This window comes from Chinchilla lanigera, unplaced genomic scaffold (assembly GCF_000276665.1).
Source record: "Chinchilla lanigera isolate Chin_1 unplaced genomic scaffold, ChiLan1.0 scaffold00075, whole genome shotgun sequence".
In the NCBI taxonomy this organism is placed as follows: domain Eukaryota; kingdom Metazoa; phylum Chordata; class Mammalia; order Rodentia; family Chinchillidae; genus Chinchilla; species Chinchilla lanigera.
The window spans coordinates 42021-52550 of NW_004955476.1; the positions used below are offsets into that span (position 1 = coordinate 42021).

General features: G+C 38.5%; 1 pseudogene; it reads left to right on the forward strand.

The window, feature by feature from the left end:
- Nucleotides 1-8242: 8242 nt before the first annotated feature.
- On the forward strand, nt 8243-10091 carry LOC102006124 (annotated as a pseudogene).
- The last annotated feature ends 439 nt before the right edge of the window (nt 10092-10530 follow it).

The window sequence follows — 10530 nt, forward strand, 5'->3', positions numbered from 1 at the left end:
ATTTTTGCTTTGAGACTACATGCGATTAAGACACTCATAACAGAAAGATAGCTTCAAAAAAAAAAAATCCCAAAACATTTGGAAGTTACATGACAACACTTCTAAGAATAATAAATGTTAAAGGGCTCTCACAAGAAATTTTTTTTTCAACTACATAAAATTTTTTTTAAATTATCAAAATTTTTGACATGCAGAAAAGGTAGCCCTTAGAGGGATATGGAAGAAAAAAGAGAAACTAAGATGACTGAATATAAGTGTCTAACATTTGCCTCCTTCTCCAGAAAGAAAAACCAAAACAACAACAAAAAGTACATTTCAAGGTGGGTGCTCAAGGGAGAACACTGAAAATTAGCAAGGAATACATGGTAACCCTGAAGGGCACAGAAATCTGGGGTGACAGTATAGTTACAGAAACAAGCACATCAACAACTTTGACTCCAAACCCATAGGTGGGGTGAACTCTGATTTTGTAGAGGAAAGAGTAAGTGAATAGCCTCAGCAGACCCTGTCTCCATGAATGCTGGTTGCTTAGCAACCCTAACTCCTACAGGGATCTACAGTGGTGAAAGTATTAGAGTGACTAAGGGGAACTATCTAGCATATGCGTGGCAATTTTGCTGCACAGACAGAATATACATTGTCTCCTCCACAATGCCCAGAACACAGCTTGTGTGTGGATACCTTTAGAAAGGAGGAACTGTCAGAACTCATACTGACCTAAGACACATAAGCTTTATCATACATCCCTGGAGCTGCATGGACATTCTACTATACTAGTAAAAAGGACAAAATGCAGCTGTACCATGAGTGCAACTGTGATCCCAGAACCCTAGGTTGCTCTGCAGAGGATAAGTGGTTCAAGACAGCACAGGGATGCTATCCTAGGACCCCAGAAGTGCTTGCCCCCTGGGATGTGGTGTCGATCCACCCAACTCTCCTTCTTGAGCATCATTACCCAGAGCAAAGTGTGCTGCAGCTGGGACCTGAACGCACCCACTGGAACTCCACAATGGCACTTCTATAACACTGTCCCTGCCCCGCTGCTGCAGTCTGCCCATTAGGACATACATTTTGCTGCCAAGACAAAGAATGAAGAAACCATGCCCTTATAATTGATGCCATCAATTTAGTGGAAGAAACTAAACAGAAAATACATTATGGTGCCCAGCTGGAATCAAAGCCAAGGTATCCTACTGACCCAGTATCCAAAAACATATCTTTAGCAAAAGGACTTTTATTGTGAAAATTGCCCTTGAAAAGTGATATGGAGATATTGATCTAACAGACATCGAATATACAGACCCAAGCAGTATGAAAATCAAAATAACATGATACCACCAAAGAATAAAACAATTGTTTAGCAACAAGACCCCAAGAAAAGCATATTTGTAAAAAATCTAGTAAATAATTTAAAGAATGGTTACAAGGAAACTGAATGAAATACAAGAGAATACAGACAGACTGTTCAGTTGAGTTGGAAAAGAATTCATGATATCAATAAAAAAAATTCAGAAAAAGAGTAGAAATCCTGAAAAAAAAGAATCAAAGAAAAATCTTAAAAATGAGAACTCAACAAGTCAAAACAGAAAATGCACTTAAAAGATATGGTAGACTACCTCAGGCAGACTAAGGAATATGTGAACTTTTATAGTTGAATCTCAACTTGTACTTGAAATTAAAAGAAGACACTAAAAAATCCTCAAAACAGATGAAAATGGAAACACAACATAGCACCTTAAAAAAGGTTCTCAGCAAAAGGAGAGCTATAGTTCTAATAATAAGTACCTATACTTTTTTAAATAAAAAATGAAGATTTCAAGCAAACAATCTGATCGTAGATCTGAAGGAACCAGAAAAGCAAGAGAACAAACCAAACCCAAGGAAAAATAATAATAAAGATCAAAGCAGACATTTAAAATGTGCTACAAAAAGCATGAGATCAACCTAATGCAAGACATCAACAAATGAAGAACTGGTTTTTAAAGAGATAAATTCTACTGACTTTTAACTAGACTAACCAAAAAAAGATATAGAAGATGAAAAAGGAGATGTTACAACTTATAACAAAGAAATAGAAATACTCACTAAGACCTACTTTCAACGAATGTACGCCAACAAATTGGAAAAAACTTGTATACATGAATATGTTTCTGGACACAGATGACCTACCAAATTGAATCATGAAAACATAGAAAAACTGAATAAAACATTAGGAATATTGAGATTGAGTCACTAATTTAAAAAAAAAATTCCCAAAAAGGAAAAGCCCAAGAAGAAGAAGTCTGGACCCAGGTCTGGGAGACGGAGGTATGACGTGGTTGAGGAATTTGCCTGAGGTCTCATGCAGAGGAGCAGCAGAGACCGGCTGAACCCACAGCACCGCGTGAGGGCCATGCCCTGCACCAGCCTGCAGCTCCGTGGCCGGGGTGGTGTGTAAGCTACACACGGGAAGGCGACAGAAGACAGAAAACATGTGCTCTTATGCCATGTAAATTTTTGAAATAGCAAGGAAGACAAGTCCCCAAACCGTGGAACACATCAGAGGTTGGTAGAGGAACACAGATGACAGAGCTGTGAGCCCAGAATCCAGGCATCCTGCCTGTCTCTGAAAAGCTCCAGTCAATCCAGGCTACCCGTGGCTCACACAAGCCAGGCGCACCTGAGGGAAAGAAGGGAGGAACCTTTGGGTGGGAAGGGCTGAATATGCCTGTTACATGCGCAGCCCTGCTTGACTTGAGAAGGGTGTGGAGGAAACTCACAACCTCTGTTGTTCTCCCTCTGGGCTCCTCAATCTTTTTATTCATGGCGCTGAGCGCAGTTTTAAACTACTATTTTTCTTTGTCCAGATCTGCTTGGTATTTGTTGTCATATCCCCAGCCTCTAACACAAGTCCTTCACAGACCATCTAGTAAAATATTCACTTATCCTAGGAATGAATTTAATGGGATTTATGGAATACAAAAGTTATCTGAATCATACATGAAGATGAACTCCAAAAGCAGCCTGATCTCCCCGATCTCTCCAAGACATCCGCTGTTCTCCACCTCACTGTTCACTATGCAGTGATCTCCCAAGAAAGCTTTCATTGTATCGTGGGATGTGAACAGGTGAAGGAGGATTAAGGTGTCGCCACTGTTCATTGCTGCCAACTGCCTCCCTCGCCCTTCTCGTGTTAACAGGGAGCTCTGTTGGCACCACATGGCCAGGTCAAGGAGAAATGACAGAGTGATGGAGCAAGCCCTTGGACTGGGCTCTCCTGCTCCTTTTCCTCCAGTCTGGAATGTTGTTGCTGCTGGGAGCCGTGTAGAATCACAAAGACTAGGACACATTTCTAGAAATGAGGAGGGGATTAGCAAACTGAATAGATCCCTGGAATTGAACATCCAGTCTAGGCTTAATACTCTTTCTTTCTGGTTTAAGAGACTGTGAACACAAGTGTCTCTTATATGATTAAACATCATAAACTTAAAATATGTATGCATGCCTGTATGCCTTTGACTTTTTTATCCATGTCCCACTCTTAAGTAATTATTGCCACAGTGAGAGGCAGTTTAAAAGATAAGCTACTAGATCAAAAGGTGAAAATAAATGAAAAGTAAAGCAAAGTGGAAGGACATGCAATGAGAAACTGATCTAATCACATGGAGATGAAATGGTCTCAGAAAATATAAGTAATGAGGAAGCCATAGGAAATAAACTTTTCCCGTTCACCAGCATTTCATGTCCCCTCTTCCCAGCCTGGTCTGCATCCCGGGAGGAGACAGCGACACCCTGTTAATGGGATGGATACGTTTTCCCTGTCTCCTTGTTACATATGGACGGGAGCTGGGAGAAGACTGGAACAGCAAATTGGGATGTTTTAATTTCTTCTCTGTCTCTCCGCTGGACTGTAAGGTGACAATGCTATCTACCTGGTGGCCCTATCCTAAAACTACAGCTACAGCTTCAGCCAGTTCCAAATTCTGGTAACTACTACGTTCTATTAGCTTTTAAAATTCAGTGATGCTAATCTCTCCACCACTTCCCATTACTTGCCTTGATGGAGAAAGTTTCACCACCGCCAATAACTTTCCCTAAGCCTACCTAGGTGTCACTTGATTAAACCATTACATTTTAGGCCATTCATAGCCTGCTTGACTCATAGAACTCTGAGTAAAGCATGCATGTGCCTATCTTGCTTATTAAATTAAGGAAAGCAGCAGAATTCCCGCCGTGTCAGGCAGTTTGAAGGACTGTAATGAAAGATAGATGGAAAAGAGGGTCAAAGTGGAGGAAACAGTCATAAGTCACAGTTTTCAAACATCCTGCAGTCCAGCCTGCCAGCCCCTAAGTTGCCAGCGGGGAATTTCTCATCTCCTGCCTGTCTTTGCTGGAGTGACTGTGATCCCAGGATGCTCCATCCCCAAGCAGAAGGATGAGGATTTGCACCAAGAGGAGAAGGGCAACAATGACTTTCAAAGTATGGTCCGGACAAATCTTACCTTTCTTCTATTCCTCTTACTGGGGGTAGTAAGCTGACCTGTGTTGAAGAGAAGTGTCTCTTGGGTTGATACTCTGCACAGGACATTGCTCTGCCCTGGAGAGTTTCCTGCAGGGGCTGGAGTGAACATTGATGCAGCAGTCAAGCTTATCAAGATGCTGGACAGTCCTGTGATTTCCTGTCCTTAGACCTACTGGCAAGTGAGCCTGGAGCCCCGCCAGTCACACTCCTCACGAGACATCTCTCAGTAGTTAGTCTGATTCTACTCTTATCTCTCAGTCTAGGAGAGATAATTCTGCCCCATAGTGTTCCCTTCCTTGCAAGTGATTGTTGTTCTGGAGGTTTTCAAACAATGCCAAACAGTGCGCAATTCTGATGGGAGCCTTTGTAACTAACAATGAAGCGTAACTTTTCAACTGACATTTAAGGCCTCAATAGTATTATCTACTGTTTCTGTTATGTTAGTAGTGATGCATGCTTGTTTGCGTGTTCTTCGCAACTGACACAGAAAAGCATTTTTTTAAAAAAAGTGAACGCCTTCCTGAATCTTATTATTTAGAATCAGCAGCTTGTTTAAGTTTTTCTTTAAGTTCTTTTTCAGTTATGATTATAGCTCCAAATAACTAGTAAATAGTAAAAGTGAGAAATGTATCACAGCATTATTTTAAGAAACCAGAGAAAGGAATTAGGTATATTATGTTATTTAGTAGGTGTACTGTCCATGCAGTGGCTATCTGAAAGTTAACATAGTTTTGAATATATATTGAAAACTCTGTTATTGCACCTAAATATAATCTTTTTTTTTTTTTTTTTTTGAGACAAGGTCTTGCCATGTAGTTCAAGCTAGGCTTGAACTCACTGTGTAGGCAGGCTGGCCTCAAACTCATGGTGACCCCCCCTCACCTTGGTTTTCCAAGTACTGAGACTACCCATGTGCACCACCACACTCAGCCTACTCCTAAATATATTCTTAAAAGATATATACAATGGGTACACTGGAACAGGAAAAAAAGAATCATGAAATGTTCAATTGAACCAAAGAAGGCAAAATGACAGGATTATTTATAAAGCACAAGGTAATGAATAGTATATGGTTATATATGTAGTTGGTATCAATTCACATATAGCACTTTAAGTGTCAATGCTCTAAAACAGTGGTGATGAAACTATGGCACACACGTTATTTGTTGTTCTTTTAATACAAAATATGTTAATGTGTGAATTTTTTCTGCTAAACTAAAATCTTCACATTCAGTTTACTAGTCATACTCTCAGGAATTTACTCAAATGAATGGAAAGATTGCCCACACAAAAATCCTGAACACAAAGTTTGTAGCAGCTTTAGTCATCATTGCCAAACCTTAAAATCAACCAAGATGTTCTTCAATAGGTGAATGAATGAACAAACTGCAAAATATCCATAAAATGAAACAGTTTCAATTAAAAATCAGCTACGAAACTGTAAAAAGACTTGGAAGATTCTCAAGTGTGTACTGCCAAGAGAAAGAGGTTAGTCTAAAAACATTATTTACTTTATGATTATAACAAATGAAATTCTGAAAAAGACAAAACAGTGATTCCATGGAAATCTGTTAAGATATAGGTAGAATAGGTGGACTAGAAAGTATTTTCAGGGCATTAAAATGATAGATTTGTGTTAATCTCCTTTTAACAAAATATGCTTAACTGTAAGAGTTAATGCAAACGGTAACTGTGGACCTTAGTTTATTCTTGTGTATTAGTACTGCAAAGTATAAATATACCACACTAACACAAGATGTTAAGGAAGTAATAGGAAACGCTATATGAAGAAGGACAGGACTGACAGTAGAAGAGAATTCTATATTATTTGTGTAAATCTAATATTGTATTACAATGGTTTATTAAATAATAAATTAACAAAATAGCAACCTGATAAGTATTTATAATGCATACAACCATGAAAGACTTATATCTAGTATATGTAAACATTTCTATACATAGATGATTTTATAAGGAATAGTAAAAATTTAAAGAGACACTTCAGAAACAATTAGCTGTTGTCAATAAATATAGCAAAAGGTTCTCAGTCATTAAAACAATGAAAATGGCAACACAGTGAAATAGTATTTTGTACTCATTATAATGGTTAAGTGTCCCAGCCCGCTGGTACAGTCAACGTGAACCCTAGAGGGGGAGTGGGGATTATAAAGGGACAAGAGACACGAAGAATGGAGACAAGACAGTGCTCTGATCAAGTCTCGTTTATTAGCGGGAAGTGTCGTGCTTATATACGGCACGGAGAAACACGGAAGTTCTAAGGCGGGAATAACCAAATAACCCGACAAAGGCGGGAGTAACTAGGCAACGGTGGGCAGTCCTAGTTCTTGAGATAGGAGTATCTAGGCAACGGTAGACAGTCCTGACTTAAAGGGAAAGGCACGTAAGACGGCTACTAATATACAATGGAGGTCAGTCACGGTCTCCTACAGTTAAGTTCATGACACATTTCCATGTTTGTTCAGTCCATGCAGAGCCACTGTAACTCTCATATGTTACTGATAGGCACATGATATAGTAAAACTAGTTGGGCAATTTCTTAAATAGTGAAGCGTTCATCTTCCTATAACCCAGCAATTTTACTCTAGATTATTTATCACAGAAAATGAAAACATATCACAAAAGGCCTTGAATAAGAAAGTTCACAGAAGATGGATTTATAATAGTTGAAATTTGAAGACACACATATCCCTATAAAGTAAAGACAGTTTAAATGCTAGTATAAGAAATGAAATGACAAGGGTAAGTCCCAAAAATATGCTGAGTCAAAAAAGCTAAGAATTTTCAAAATACACATACGATTCTAAACTTATGAAGTCGAAGGTCAGACAAATTAACATTCGATAATATAAATAGAAGAGATGATCTCCTCTTGGGAGAAGGGGAATAACTGGATGGGACAAAAGAATTTCCAGAGGTCTTAAAATTTTTCACATCATAGGTGGGATTTTACTCACATGGTGTATTCATTCACCAAAACACACAGATCATATGCTTATTATCTGTGCATATCACCCTCTCTCAATTATGCCTCCATTAAAATATAAAGTAGTTATTAAAAGTTACACCATTTATAATTAATATACTATTTATTTTATATATCATATATAAGATATTTATGTGTAATTAAACTAATAAAATAAATGTGAGATCTTGCAAATAAAAGGGAAAATTGACATAGATCTCATCCTCAGGAGCAGCCTTGGAAACCTGCCCTGAGACAACAGAGAACTCCTAGAGAAGAAGCAGGAGGGCAAAAGAGAACAGAGGAGGAGAACGGAAGGGCCGCCTCCTGGTGAAGAACCTGTGAAAGGAAATCGCAGGAAGACCCCATGCTTTAAACCTTAAATATATATGGACTTTGATTTATTCAGTTATAAAACTTAACTTCGTACTTACTTGCCAAAGTTGAGGATGATGAAAGCAATGAATAAAATATAGAGATCTCAACTAAGTAGAGATTTAACTTAGAAATGCATCAGATATATTTATCCATTAGGTCCTTTGTTCCATAAACATAAAAGTAGTGAAATAGTCTAAGGCATGCAAAATTAAAGGAGATTGGCATTATGGGCCAAATCTGTTTAATTCTTGTAATATTATTGAGACAAAAATTACACAGAATAGAAAATCAGAAGCAAATCAAAAACATAAAGTTTTTTTAGTCCTTTTCCAGTACAGTGGCCGAAGCCATCGAGAACTTCCTCCATTGCTTTCAGCCTTATGCTGGAGGAGCCCCTGGTTCAAAAGCCTGAACAGCGGTGGACCCCAGAGTTAGCCAGACCCACAAGGGCGTGGGGTGAAGTCCGTGATGAGGTTGTTGCGGGGACCCTGCAATCAGCATTTGTTTCACAGGCCCTGCCCCATTTCGTCCTCACAAGTACGATTATGATCTTAACTAGCTTAAGGTTGGGCAACCAAGTAATAGGGCAAAGCCTCTCAAAACTGCATCTGCCTGACCAAAGCAAGAACTTTCAAAGGCCGGAGACTCTAACGGAGGGACAGAGGAACATTTGGAGCTGCTTTCGCAGGAGACAGTGCTGCAGAGATTGCCAAAATGCTGACTGAATCTATGAAAAGTCCAAAATAGATTTGAAAATCAGACCCACTGTGTAAACATCATATTGTCTCCTTGGTGTAGGAACATGAAAGAATAAGTAAAACTGAAAATGTACAATAGATGGTAGGAAAGGAAAAGAAATTGCTCAAAGGAAGGAACGACTGGGATGAGGGAAGGAAGCAAAAAGAAAGAAGGAAGGCAAAGTATAAATATATATATGAGGGGCTGGGGATTTAGCTCAGCGGCAAAAGTGCCTGCCTGGCAAGTGCAAGGTCGTGAGTTTGGTTCCCGGTACCAGAGAAAAACCAGAAAAAAAAAAAAGAAAAAAAAAAAAAATATATATATATATAAATAGCAGTGATAACTGTATTGATGAGGTATGATGGTATATTGAAAGGGACAGTTAATGCTTAAAATGTTTTATGTTCTGATCAGTGTTGCATGCTTATATCTGGTAATCTGAACAACTGATTTGAATGGAATTAGCATGGTGAATTCCTACCATCTTGTCTAGTGAAACTTTGTTATCTCTAATGTTTTATTTAATAATTATTTTCTTATTCTCTTTAATGACTTGGGCAATACCATGCTTGGGCAATACCATGGTTTGGGCAATACCATGCTTACATCTAGTAATCTGAGCAACGTAGCTGAGGATAGTGATATGCAATGTAACAACCACTGTTAATTCTTATTATTTTGTCTTGAAACCCTGTATCACTTTAGATGTTCTTGCTTTGGTTTGTTTATGTCTGTGATACTGGTATGCTGCTACTGTTCTCTTTTTGTTTGTTTGCTTCCCATTTACTACTCTCTTTAAAATAAAATTTAAAAAAAATTTAAAAACCAAAACAAAATAGATTTGAGACTATAAAAACAGAATCTGCAGCAAGGGGAATTCAGTGTCAATGCATCAACAAAAAGAAAACCAGCGCCAGTGGAAGGAAATGGTCCTGGTTTTGGCTTTCCCGCGTAGCTCATATTTTATGCAGATGATCAGTCAATGCACAAGCAAGTGTTGACTGTGTGCAATCCCTACGAGTTTGCCGTAAAGTCCAAAGTGTTGTGTGCTACTCCAAATAACTGTGCAGTAGCTGATACTGCAGGTACAATAGAAGCTCAGTGTTGTGTGGATATTGATGTTCCCTCCGGTCACTTGGGTGTAGCGGACAAATTCTGTCTCCAAATTTCCGAGCAAAGCCAGAGAAAGGCTTAGGAAGGAAAGAATGTGTTGCTACTCGTCTCCCATCTGCAAAAGAACAACAAAAGGAAGAAAAGGAAAGATGAATAAAGGAACATTTAACTGAAAGTTTGGTATTTGAGCAGTCGTTTCAACCCAAAAGACTAGGTCCTGTATCCTCAGCCTAGTGTACCAAGGGTCTTCCTGGAAGTGGTGTGCACTGCAGCCCTGATGTGGCCTGTGCACCCACGGAATCATGGGTGCCTCTCTATCAGACATTAGTGGCTGCTTATATCTTGGGTCTTGTCACAGTGCCTATACTTAGAACATGAGCAAGGATTTCAGCTGACTTAGGAAGTAAATTTATCTTGAATATGTATGTGGACTGCCTTTGTCTGTTTCACTCCATTAACGTGCTACAAACTATCGAATGATTTCAAATAATTGTAAATATATAATATATATTTTAAATTACTCTATAATTTTATTTGAAGGACTCCAACACATTATGTTGCAGACAGCAAGGATGCTTCAGAGTGACTCCTAGGAAATTATTTAATGAAATTCTTTTTATATCTATATCTATGATACAAAAGACTTTAAAATATTTTTTTCTCATCTCTTTTAAAATTCACTTTGATTGGTAAGGATCACAGGTCGTTCAAAGTTAAAGCCCTCAAAGAGCAAACGTTCCAGCCTGAAAATTAAATTACATTTATTTCTTAGTTGTGAACATCAACATAACTATTGGAATTATGCTTTGTCTTCTAG